This window comes from Triturus cristatus, chromosome 5_1 (assembly GCF_964204655.1).
Source record: "Triturus cristatus chromosome 5_1, aTriCri1.1, whole genome shotgun sequence".
Classification (NCBI taxonomy): Eukaryota; Metazoa; Chordata; class Amphibia; order Caudata; family Salamandridae; genus Triturus; species Triturus cristatus.
In genome coordinates this window covers 95,871,059-95,884,720 of record NC_140587.1, presented here as the reverse complement: position 1 = coordinate 95,884,720, position 13,662 = coordinate 95,871,059, and positions in this window count along the sequence as shown.

Below are 13,662 nucleotides of genomic sequence, written 5' to 3'. Positions count from 1 at the left end.
GAAAATCTTATTGTATTGTATTTATGTTATGAAACCTGCAACTAAGAGAAAATAAGATAAAGACATATATATTTTCAACTTGACTTCCATAATTTTTACGGTGTAGTGTCGTTTTTGGAACGGATGAATGCATGGTTATTGTGTGGGTGTGACGTACGCTTAACACGGTGCCTGACCCCAACCGCTCGAGCCAAGCTACCATTGTGCTGGGAACCTGGTGACTGCTAACCCGGTTGCCCGGTTTCCAACATAAAATTGGTGTTCAGTGGTGGGATAGAGCTGTGCTTGCGTCTACTCGACAATAACTTTGGGTAGTCCATAGGCCTACACCGGGAGTTTTCTCCAAGCGGACTTCCTAATTTTGAGTTTTGTTTTTCCAAATTTACTTCTGGTGGTGGGAGGAGGTATTACAAAAGGTACCCCCCTGCATAGCTTCTGTAAGCAACTGTCTTCTATCCTGAGTGGGCAAAATGGAGTTTGTGTTGGAGGATGTGGAAACTTATACTGTGGCCCAACTCAGAGAGTTTTGTCAGCGAGAGGGGGTGTTTTGTCCCCAAGGTGCAAAGAAGGGTGAGCTCCAGACCAGCTTGAGGGCTTGGGGGGAGGCACGGCGAGAAAGTAAGGTTGAGAAGGAGGACAGGGATGGAGAGCCTGACAGCGAGGGGGCTGGTTTGTACCAACCTGAGGTGGGGAACCTAGTAGCGGGGCCCAGAACACTTTCAAGGAAGGGCAGCAGTGTCTCTAGCAACGGCTTATTAGAAGCAGAATTCACTGACCGGAGGGAGAAAAGACAGCTCACATGGGAATTGGCGAAGCTAGAGAAAGAAAAGGAGGAACGGAGGATGGCTCACGAGTTGAGGCTTAGGGAGATGGATCTCCAGATCCTACGGGTCGGGGCACACCCTGTTCCTAATGGTGGCAGCGAAGAAAGAGAAATCACCAGGGAACCCAAACCCTATTTGCCAAAAGACATAGTAGCCAGCTATAGTGCGGGAGATGATATCGCCAAGTGGCTAGCGGCCTATGTGATCTCTTTAAGAGTCCATGGGGTTCCAGAGAAATATTGGGGAGGGGGATTGTATAAATACATGCCTCCAGCTGGCAGGGATACATTATTGGCCCTGGAGCAGGATGAGCAGACCCACTACCCCACCATGAAAGTGGCGCTCGTGAGGAAGTTTGGACTAACACCTGAGAAGTACAGACAGAAGTTCCGGGGTAGCCACAAACTGGGCACACAGAATTGGGTGGATTTCCTGGACTATGCAAAGAAGGCATTAGAGGGTTGGATACAGGGCAGCGAGGTGAGGGACTACGAGGGGTTGTTTGTTTTGATGTTGAAGGAACACCTGCTCGAAAAATGTTTCCCTGAACTGCATCAACACCTGGTGGATAGCAAGCTGACCAATCCCCGGAAGCTTGCTGAGGAGGCGGACATTTGGGCTAGTACCCGGGTGTCCACAAGGGGGACTGGAGGGGACTCTCAAAAGACCGGACAGGGCACCCCCCAGAAGAAAGAGGGAGGGGAAAAGAAAACGGAGTTCTCTAAAGGCCCCCAAAATAGTTTCCAAGGGAAGGGAACGGGATTCACCCCTAGGGCTAACCCACCCAGAAACCCTAATCCTGGCCAGAGTCAGCAGCCAAGGGTTGTCCATTGCTTCGAGTGCGGTGGTGTCGGACACTATAAGGGTGATGTGAAGTGCCCGAAAAGACCACCCCCTCCCATCGGAGGAAAGGCCCCCGGAGTAGCTAGTGTAGTGCTCGGGGAGGAGATGCCTTTAGATAAGGGAAGGGAGTGGGTGGGTGTCACTTTAGTGTCCCTGGGAGAACGAGAGATGGTTCCTAAGATCCAGGCGCCCGCAAATACCACAAAGTATGGGCAGTGGGTCACCATCAACGGCCAAAGAGGGGAGGCTCTGAGAGACACAGGAGCCAGTATGACTATGGTACGTAGCCAACTGGTGTCTCCAGAGCAGGTGATTCCCCATGACTACACCCTGCCGCGATGGCTGACGGCAGAATGGGCCACTATCCGGTGGCCGAGGTTCCATTTGAATGGGAAGGGGTTGCAGGGTTACTTCGAGTTGCCGTAAGCCCTGCCGTGCCAGTCGATTGTCTGCTGGGGAATGACATGGAGCATAATGCTTGGAAGGAGGTGGAATACCGGACTCATGCTGAGATGCTGGGTACACCTGACTGGGCCTGTGTCAGCACAGGGTCTGCGACTACCCAGAGGGGGAGTTCGTTTAGGCGGGAGCCTGGAACAAAGGCACCGCCGGCTGCCGACCAAGGGAAGAACCGAGGGCAGGAGGAGCCTGCCTCGGCATCCGCGCCCCGTGTGACGGATAGGCTACCGGAGGTGGTGGACCAGGAGTCCGCGGAGGGGGATGTTACCGAACTGGAGAACCTACCCATCCCGGCCGAGTGGCACGTGGAGGGAGGGCCGACCAGGGAGGAATTCTGCAAGGGCCAGAGGGAGTGTCCTACCCTTGAGGGACTGAGGCGACAGGCCGAAGCCCAGGCAGCAGGGAACGTTGAGGGGAACTACAATATTTACTGGGAGGATGGCCTCCTCTACAGTGAACCCAAGGCACCCATGCACGGATCGTCACGGGCCTTGGTTGTCCCTCAACGTTATCGAGCCTTCCTCCTGGAATTGGCTCATGAGATCCCCTTGGCAGGACACCTGGGGCAAGACAAGACCTTTGCCCGGCTTGTCCCACACTTTTATTGGCCTCAAATGAAAGTGTCGTCCGACACCTACTGCCGGACGTGTGTGTCTTGTCAAGCCAGTGGGAAAACAGGGGTGAAGCTGAAAGCTCCCCTGGAACCACTTCCTGTCGTTAGCACCCCCTTTGAAAGGGTGGGCATCGACATTGTGGGTCCGCTAGATCCGCCTACTACAGCTGGTCACAGGTTTATCCTGGTTCTGGTGGATCATGCCACACGGTACCCAGAGGCCATACCTCTGAGGACCATTACTGCACCTGTTGTGGCTAGGGCCCTGATGAGAATCTTTACCCGAGTGGGTTTTCCCAAGGAAGTTGTGTCTGACAGGGGGACCAACTTCATGTCAGCATACATGCGGGCCATGTGGAAGGAGTGTGGAGTGACCTACCAGTTCACCACTCCTTACCACCCCCAGACCAATGGTCTGGTGGAGAGGTTCAATAAAACCTTGAAAGGCATGATCAGAAGTCTGCCTGAAAGCCTGCAGAGGAAATGGGACGTCCTCCTACCCTGTCTATTGTTTTCTTACAGGGAAGTGCCACAGAAGGGAGTGGGCTTCAGCCCCTTCGAGCTTTTGTATGGGCACCCTGTGCGTGGACCTCTCGGCCTGGTGAGAGACGGATGGGAAAGAACTCCCAGAAAGCTTCCCCAGGACGTGGTGAGCTACATGCTGGCCTTCCGGAGCCAAATGGCTAAGTTGTGGAAGCAAGCTTCTGACAACTTGGAAGCCAGCCAAGCAGTGATGAAGGCGTGGTATGACCACAATGCTCACCCGGTGGAGTTGGAGCCTGGCCAGAAGGTGTGGGTGATCGAACCAGGAGAGCTTAGCGCCCTCCAGGATCGCTGGTCAGGACCCTTTGAGGTGTTGGAGAAGAAGGGTAAGGCTACCTACTTGGTGGATCTCAAGACCCCTCGCCAGCCCCTACGGGTGCTGCATGCCAACCGCCTCAAACCCCACCACGAGAGGCCCGAAGTCATATTGCTGATGGTGACTGACGGAGCAGAGGACGTGGAAAGCGAGCCTCTCCCCGACTTATTTGCGTCTCAAGAGAAGGATGGGTTGGTGGAGGGAGTGATTCTCTCCCCGTCCCTAACTCCTGAACAGCAGGAGGACTGCCGCCAGGTCCTGGGGCAGTACTCTTCGTTGTTCTCCCTTGTTCCGGGTAGGACTCACCTGTGCGTCCATGACGTGGACACAGGAGACAGCCCACCTGTGAAGTCAAAGATCTACCGGATGACAGACAAGGTGAAGGCCAGCATTCACAGTGAAGTCATTAAGATGCTGGAGCTAGGAGTGATTGAACCTTCCAGCAGCCCCTGGTCCAGTCCGGTGGTATTAGTACCAAAAGCTGCACCACCGGGGGCCCAACCGGAACTGAGGTTCTGTGTGGACTACCGGGGACTGAACTCAGTAACCAAGACTGATGCTCATCCGATTCCGAGGGCGGATGAACTGATTGACCGGCTGGGAGCTGCCCAATATCTGAGTACCTTTGACCTTACTTTCGGGTACTGGCAGATCTCTCTGACTGATGGAGCTAAGGAAAGGTCAGCCTTCTCCACACCCAAGGGCCACTATCAGTTCTGCGTGATGCCCTTTGGGCTCAAGAACGCACCTGCTACGTTTCAGCGTCTGGTGAACCAGATCCTCACTGGAATGGAGAGTTTCTCTGCTGCTTATCTGGACGACATTGCCGTCTTCAGTAACAGCTGGGAGGATCACTTGCGTCACCGGCAAGCTGTTCTCCAGGCCCTGAAACACGCTGGTTTAACGATCAAGGCCAGTAAATGCCAGATCGGGCAGGGGTCGGTAGTGTACCTTGGACACTTGGTGGGTAGGGGAGCGGTGCAACCCCTCCAAGCGAAAATCGAGGCTATCATGGCCTGGGAACCCCCCAAGACTCAGACTGAGGTCCGAGCTTTTCTGGGCCTCACCGGATATTACCGCCGCTTCGTGAAGGGGTATGGGACCATTGTGGCCCCCCTCACGGAGCTTACGTCCAAGAAGCAACCTCGACGGGTAGTCTGGACGGAGGCTTGTCAGCAGGCCTTTGTGAAACTGAAGCAAGCCATGTGCGAGGCCCCGGTCTTAAGGGCCCCAGACTTTTCCAAGGAGTTCATTGTCCAGACAGATGCATCGGAACATGGCATTGGGGCAGTGTTATCGCAACTCAATGAAGAGGGTCTGGATCAACCCGTGGTCTTCCTATCCCGGAGACTACTCCCCAGGGAACAGAAGTGGAGTGCAATAGAGCGTGAAGCCTTTGCCGTGGTATGGGCTCTGAAGAAGTTGCGGCCATACCTGTTTGGCTCGCACTTCCTAGTTCAGACCGACCACAGACCCCTTCGGTGGCTGATGCAGATGAAGGGGGAGAATCCCAAGTTGCTAAGGTGGTCTATCTCCCTACAGGGAATGGACTTTCAGGTGGAACATCGGCCTGGAGTGGACCACGCCAATGCAGACGGTCTCTCAAGGTATTTCCGTCTTAGTGATGAGAACTCCCAAGGGGTTGGGTAGCTCTCCCCACTTTCAGCTGGGGGGGGCGTGTGTTAGACCTGTCAGCCCTTTGGGTGGTCCCTCCTCATCATTATTTATTTTGTCCCACTTCTGCCTCAAACCCTGTTATAATTTTTCCTTTTTGGGAACCACCAGACTTTTTAGTGTTGATGCAGGGTCAGGGAGCCATTTTCCCTACCCCTGGAACTTCTGTCTGAGGGCCTGAGACACAAAATGGTGGCCACCCATTGTCACCTGTGACATCACCAGAACCTCCTGGAACATTCTAGAATCCTGGGATAGTAGGAGGCAGTTTAGAATGTTGGGAGGTCATCTCAGAGTGGCAGTTGGCAACTGACTGGAGAAGAGAGAGGACAGAGATAGAAGGAGGTCGGAGTAAGGCAGCAGAGGTGGAAACCAGTGCTTGGAGTGGGGTCCAGAAACCCACCCTTGATGCTAGTCTCTACTGACCAAGCCCAACCTAAAGCCCTGTGTGGGACCAAGACCAGAAGAACCATCTTAAGGAACTGAACATTTGGAACAGGCCTTAAAGAAGAAGAACAGCAAGTTCCTGACCTGTTCAGCGGTGTCCTCCTGGAGTCCTGACGTCGAGAAGCCTGGAGACCTGGGGCCTGAGGTAGAGAAGCGGCGCTGACAGAAAGCAGACGTCGTACCCGGAGCCGCCAGAGGTCGAGTGAGGGCGCCGACGGAGGTCGTGGAGGGGCACCGGAGGTCGAGTAAGGAGTCACCCGAGGTTGAGTGAGGGCGCCGACGGAGGTCGTGGAGCGGCGCCGGAGGTCGAGTCGGGAGTCACCTGAGGTCGAGGTGAGGCGTCGACGGGGGAGTGAAGTCCGCCCACCGGAGTCGCCGGAAACTGAGGTGAAGCGCGCCGGAGGTCGGGAGTGGAGATCGCACTCCGGAGACACCAGGAAGCGGGGAGTCCGAGTCCCTGCGACACCGGAAGGCGACATCGAGTCGAGACCGTCCAGCGACATCGAGTCGAGACCGCCCAGCGACATCGAGTCGAGACCGCCCAGCGACATCGAGTCGAGACCGTCCAGCGACATCGAGTCGAGACCGCCCAGCGACATCGAGTCGAGACCGCCCAGCGACATCGAGTCGAGGCCGCCCAACGACATCGATCCGGAGCCGCCTCACGGCGTCGACACGGCGCCGAGCGGAGCCGATCATCGTGTAAAGGACAGTAAGTGGTAGAGGGGGCGTCTGAGGCCCCGTGGAGCCCTAAAAGACCATCCTAGAGGTTAAAGGGGGTGTTAGGACCAGCCTGGGAGTGCCAGGGGTGAACTAAGACTGGTACAGTGACCTCCATAAAGGGTTGTGTAGTTGGGAGGGCCAGATCTTTAGATTACTCTTGTTCTGCCTCAGCTTAGGTCCCAGCCTTGACCAATCTAGGTGGGACACCCCCATGCCATCCAAGTGACCTTAAGCGGTGTATGGGCAAAGTAAGACCAAGTGACCTCATGAAAATGATCTGAACTGTAATTGTCATTGATTGTTTTACCTTATTTATTGAAGGTGCTTTATTTATTGTCTTCCACTAATTTATTCCTGCACTGTATTTATTGTCTGACTGTATTTATTTGCCGTCTGTATTTATTGCACATCTATTTATTCCTTGCTTAATGATGACCTGAACCTATTTATTGAAATTCCAAAGTAGTATTGTTTATTTGACCTTCTCTTTTGAAGGAAAATCTTATTGTATTGTATTTATGTTATGAAACCTGCAACTAAGAGAAAATAAGATAAAGACATATATATTTTCAACTTGACTTCCATAATTTTTACGGTGTAGTGTCGTTTTTGGAACGGATGAACGCATGGTTATTGTGTGGGTGTGACGTACGCTTAACACGGTGCCTGACCCCAACCGCTCGAGCCAAGCTACCATTGTGCTGGGAACCTGGTGACTGCTAACCCGGTTGCCCGGTTTCCAACAAGCATGTTGTAAAATTCCTTCCCACTGGAGGTCGCTCCGTTAAATCTAGATGTAGAAATTTAACGAATACACAGAGACCGTTCTAAGCTACATCCTGGTTGTAAAAAACCATGAAAGATCCTGGTAAACTTTTATCTTAGAGAAAGAGAAAGTTCTGGGGCTAGCTCTAACAGAAAAGTCGCTGTAAGCTTTGGGTGCCTCCTATAGAGTCAAATTGGATATCTCTAAAGAGACAGCTGATAGACACTGGGACCTGGGAAGCAGAATGGATAAGTTAACGAAACTGGGAGCATCTGTACAAATGAGATTTCCGGCTTTTTTAAAAGGAGAGTGCGGGAGCAATTTGCAAGTACCAGTAGGTACTCGCAAATTGCTCCCGCAATTTCTAGGGTGCAAGGGTGTCAAAATGACACCCTATTGCACCCATGTATTTGAACTCTTCACACATGTTGCATACACACATGCTCTAAGGGCATGTGTGTGCGCAACATGAAACTTTGAAATATGCAAATAAGTGCATTTTTCTAAGTTTTAGCAAATTACCATGAAGTCCAGCTTCATGGTAATTTGCTCCCGCTAATAGCGAAATTGCTATTTTTTAAACTTTAATGCATTGCATTTAAGGAATCTCAATTAGGGATTCCTTAAATGCAATCGCTATTTTGAGATTCCTTAAATTGCGATTTTTGCATTTGGGATGATGCATCCCAAATACAAAAATACCGGTCGCAAAGGGGCAGATTCTGAGAATCTGCCCGTTTTGTGGTTGATGCATGTGCCTGATAGGCTCTTCCCCCAACATGAGCTCAGTAGGCAGCATCGATGCCTAAAAACGTTTTGGGGAGGATTTCCACGGGAGGGTGCATTAGTGGTGGGAAACTTGGGGAATTGTTTTTTTAAATGTCTTGTCCTCAAGTCAAGGAAGGAAAGTTTGTCAGAAATCATCCAAAAGAGGGTCAGCTTGGGTGCCAAAAGAGGAAGATGAAGGAGTATTAATAAGGAAAAATTGACGATTCTTTTTTGGAATGTGAATGGGTTGTGGGTTAAAAGAAAGTCGAGAGTATTAGCGCAATTTTTAAAAAATCAGAACGCCCAAATAATTATGCTGCAGGAGACACATCTTCTGAGAGAAGAATGTAGGGAACTTTTCTCAAAACAAAGATGGATAGGAAATTGGGTATCTGCAGACCAAACTCATTGCACCAAAGGTATAGCAATATTATTAAAAGCGAAGTCAGGGATAGAGCTACTTAGGCATAGAGTAGATAAGGGTGGGGGCTGGATAATTGTCAGAATTAAAATAGTTCTCTCAACCTATACACTGGCAAGCTATTACGGTCCAAACATAGATGATGTAACCCCTCTGACTCCGCTCTTCTCTAACCTTGTAGATTTTCAATCCCCTTTCATTCTTGGTGGAGATTTTAATGTTCTTATTGAATAATGATCTTGACAGGTCATCAGTTAGGTCCCAGATCACCTCCCTTAAGATGAGGGCATACCTGCTGGATATGATGGAGAATTTTAATATATGTGACATCTTTCGTAGAGTGGAGTGGAATTGGAGGGATTACACCTTCCAAAGTCAGAAGAATGGGCACTTCTTAAGAATAGTCTACCTGTTCATGGACAGGAATGAAGTAGTGCAGGTAGTGGGGCTAGATCATTTGCCTATTCAGCTATCAGACCAAGCAGCATTGCTTCTAAAAATCGAGAGGAGAGATACCCATACTATCGGTAGGTAGATGATTAATAGAAGGATAAGGCTGCAGTCCGAGGTAATGCAGCAGGTACCCCGTAATACTAAGGAATTTTTCTCCTGGAATCTGGGGTCAGCTCCCATGCATTCAGTATGGGATGCATACAAAGCATGGTTAAGGGAAATGATTAAAAATTTAACAGTTAATTGGGTTAGAGAAGAGAAGAAATACCTCAATAGTTTAGAGGAGGAGATAGGCAAAGTAGAGAGTCAATTAAAAGATGATAAAGGTCAGGAAGGAGAAAGAAAGGAGTGGGTAGATAAGCTGTAAGGTCTACGCCTGAAGTTTAGAACCAAAATGGAAGAGAAAGTGACTTAGCAATTAGAGGTGACCAGAGCCAGAGATATAATACAGGGAGAGTGTTGTGAGGAGCTTTTGGTTTGGAAATCAAGGCTGGATAGGAACCAAACCTTTATAGGAAAGATCCTAGAGGGGAAGTCAAGGTTGATAGTGGAGGACAGCGATAAAATCAGAGCCGCATTTACCAACTTTTTTCAGGAGCTATACGCAGAAGACCTAGAGGTAACAGAGCAAGAAATACAAGATTGGCTCCTAGAAAAGCAGCTACCCAAACTTACAGAAACACAAGCACTTTATCTAGGACGAGAAATCAGTGGCAGTGAGATTTTTGATATTCAGAAAAAGCAAAACAAAGGGAAAGCCGCTGGCCCAGACGGGATCCCCACGGAATTGTACTCTGTGTTGCGGGAAGAGATCATCCCCATATGGGTTAAGCTATTTAACTCTATTCTGGTAGATGGTGGGTCAATCCCCTTGTCATGGAAAGAGGCTGTAATCTCTCTAATTCTGAAGCCAGGCAAAAACCCAGTATACTACTAATCATTTCGCCCAATATCTTTACTCAACAGCGATTATAAGATCTTTACCGGTATTCGTGTGGCCCGTTTGCATAAGGTGTTGGGGCAGTTGATTCATCAAGATCAAAAGGGTTTTCTTCCTGGGAGGTATATGAATGAGCTTAACTACACCTTGATAGGCTCTATAGATCTAGCTATAATTCAGGATTCCCCCCCTCGTGATTGTTACGCTGGATGCCGCAAAAGCATTTAACCGAGTTAATTGGAGGTATTTAAAAACTGCACTAGAACATTTTGGTCTAAGTAAGAATATGATAGACACAATCTTTAAAATCTACAGGGCTCCAACAGCGAGGATCTTGGTGAATGATAGTCTGTCTCCTCCAGTACAAATTGAGAGAGGGACAAGACAAGGTTGCCCTCTGTCTCCCGTATTATTCAATCTCTACATAGAGCCTTTTGCTCAAATCTTGAGGTTAAATGAAGAGATTAAACCTTTTAGTATTGGGGCATACACAAGGAAGATTTTGCTTCATGCCGACGACCTTATGGTTTATACCTCAGACGTAGTATCTACCCTTCTACACCTCATGGCGGAAGTGAGGGAATTTGGCACACTAGCAGGATACGCTGCAAACGAGAAAAAAACAGAGATAATGATCTGGAACCAAGATGATGGAGAAAGAAACTGTGTTGAGGAATTGAGATATCTGGGGATTAAAATGACTAAAGACCTTGGGAAGATAGCCGCTGTAATTCTTGAAAGAGTAGGAAAAGAGATAGATGTGTTACTAAAAAGATGGCAGAACCATCCACTTACGATCTATGGCCGGATTAATCTGGTGAAAATGTCCAATATGCCAAAACGTACCTTTCTTTTTGACAATATACTGTTACACTCTGAAAAAAAACTACTGAAATTGCAAGGGAAGATAACATCTTTTATCTGGGCTATTACAGGAATACGTCTCTCATGGAGAAAGTTCAGACGGAAAGCGGGATTGGGGGGTTTGGGTCTCCCAGACCAACAGCTTTATAGCTGGTGTTCCAACTTAAAAACAATAGAATGTTTCTTCAACGACCCAATGAGTCTCTAATAGGAGGACCTACCAGAGGAGGGTTTTTCTTATAAATATGGGGCTCCAATTTTAAAAGGTCAGGCTAAAATGTCTCCAGACAGCGGCAAGGACTTGGTATGAGATAAGGTCGATCCTGGGAGTACCTTATTACAGTAGGCTGTCCCCCATATTGGACTCCCAAGGAACCCCAGAATGTCTATCTGATTGTTTGGGTAAACCGCTGAACCAGCAAGATGTTAGGCAATGGGGTCGGTTGGTGGACAAAAGTTAACATGAAGCTTCTGGCACAACAAAACAAAAGGGGCAATCTCTAGATTTAAAATCTACCAGGTCAATGCCTGGCTTACGAGACAAAATGGGCTGGATGCAGACTCAGAACAAATGGAGTTGGATCTTCAGAACACAGCAGCAAGGAAAAAAGAGGTGGAACTATGGTATCAATACCTACTGGCAGCAAAATTAGCAGAGATGAAAACACCATATAGCGCATGGGATGGATGCTTGCCGGAAGTGGAGATGGCAGATTTGTGGCAAGTATCTTGTGCTACGCTTTATTTGATTATTAAACCTGCGCTGCTTGGAGGAAAAATCACTTTTTTACCTTGCATAGAATATACTGGAACCCTAAAAAGCTGGAAAAGATAGAGGGCAGTGCTGACTTGAAGTGTAAACGGTGTGGCAGCTGAGAGGAAGTTGAAGTGTATATGTTTGCCACTTGCCCAAAATTGGAAGAATCAGCAGTGGGTATGACTATCTCGCACTCAGTGGGTGTCAACATAGAGGTAAACCCTGATTTAATTATGTTTGGGATATCCCAGCTGGTTAAAGACATGAATGATCTGCAGGTAAGCTGCTGCCATTTGATTTTCTACTTAATATTACTAGCAAGAAGAGAAATCTGCAAACTTTGGACTCAGACTGAGGCTCCTTCGTGGCAGGGATGGAAGAGATCTGTGGGTTTTGGATAGAAGTAGGCTCAGGTTCTGGGACTTGCTAAATTTTTGAAGACCTTTCTGTCCAATGATTACACACTGTCAATTCAGCAAACTGGGAGGGCTGTGCAAACTTCGATTTAACCCAATAAATCTGATTGATTTATAGCCAATCTTGGGCACTCACGAAAGGTGAGTCTATTGGTGGCAATCGGTGGTGACATGAGGACCAAAACAAAACAAAAAAAGGAGAGATGTTGTTTGACCTTGCCTTAGCTGTTCAGCCGAAATCTCATGAAAAGAATGTAATACAAACATGTGCTGACTATGTGCAAACTATAACGTTGCAAAAACAAGTGTGATACTATTAACGTGTGCAAAGCAAAAGTGACCTGCAATGTGAAGAACTAGGCTAACATAGGGACAACGACAGTGTACTACCCAGGAAACACACATCGAAGACTCTTCCATGTATAAGACCAGGCATCCAAATAGTTTTACTATGCAGCTTGCCTGATACTGAACCTCGAGAAAGCATTTGACAAACTCTTCTGGGACTACCTCTTTCATGGGGGGGGGCAACCACCTCCGTTAAATATACTAAACTGCTTTAAACAAAAACCACCTCCTGGGTCCAACTGGGATCCTTTATCTTGTTGTTATTTGTAGTAGAAAGAAGGACCAGACGGGGCTGCCACTGTCCACCTTGCACTTCACAATCAAAATGAAGCCCCTCGCCATCCGACTTCAAACAGTGGGTCAAGACTGGGGAATCTCCCTAGATGATAAGACACATTCAGTCAGGGGCGGCCCCTCCATTAGGGCGTAGGAGCATCCCCCCACTGCTTTCTCGCAGTGTGAGAAGCAGAAACATAAAATGGTAAGACTACCATTTTATGTTTCTGCTTCTCACACTGCGAGAAAGCAGAAGTGTTTGGTTGGGGGCGGGCAGGTCGGCGAGTCGGGAAGGAATGGCTTGCCATGTAGGCTTGGCATGCAGCCTACATGGAGAAAATGGCCTCCCCATAGGCGCCTGGCTGGGCGCCCTCCCCACCAATCACAACGCTGACTTTGCAGCGTTGTGATTGGCTTAGGGACCGGGAAGGAGGCTGCCTGCTTTCTATTCAGCAGGAGAGCAGGAAAACGGGACCCGGCCGAGCCCGGGAGTGGGAGCGCGCGGCACAGACCGAGGCCACAGACCACAGGGAGTGAACCACCTCTCTGCTCCGTACACTTCAGCGTCAGCCTGCTATGGGATCCCGGGGCTGAGTTCAGTGTGAGCTAGGAGCAGCCCCCAGGACCAGGCAGAAGCTGAGCTCAGAAGTGCAGAGACCACAGGGAGTGAGCACATTCGTTGCCCGGACTGAGCCTGGGAGGCTGCAACAGGAGCAGAGCTGCCCTGCGAGAGTCCTGCTGATATGTTTATGTGATATGTTTAATATTTTACTTGTATTTCTTTTCTTTAGGTTTTCGGTATCGCGCTGCATCTCCCCCTCACACGCACTATAATTTGGGTCCCTCACCGCCGTTTGGCGGGTTGGTTCCGGGCTCCGGGGTGGCAGACATCTTGGGTTGGGGGCGAGGAGCAGGCTTACAGCGCTTACTGCGCATGCGCCAGATGGGAACGGGCATTTAACGCTCCTCCCCTAGCGCAGCGGGATCGCGCAGCGGGCGCGTCCTCGCGTGGCCGGAGTCGTGCCAGAGTCCTGCCCGTCTGCGCCCGTCCGCGCTAAGGACGCGCTGGACGTCGCGGTACTCTGTGTAAGGACCACTGCTCCATCCTTGGTTCGGTCATGCTAACGTACACGCGGGATCACCTGTTTGCCATCGGTAAGGAAAGCCGCTGTTGCACCCTTCCACCGGTACACCCATTGCGTGGCCCATAT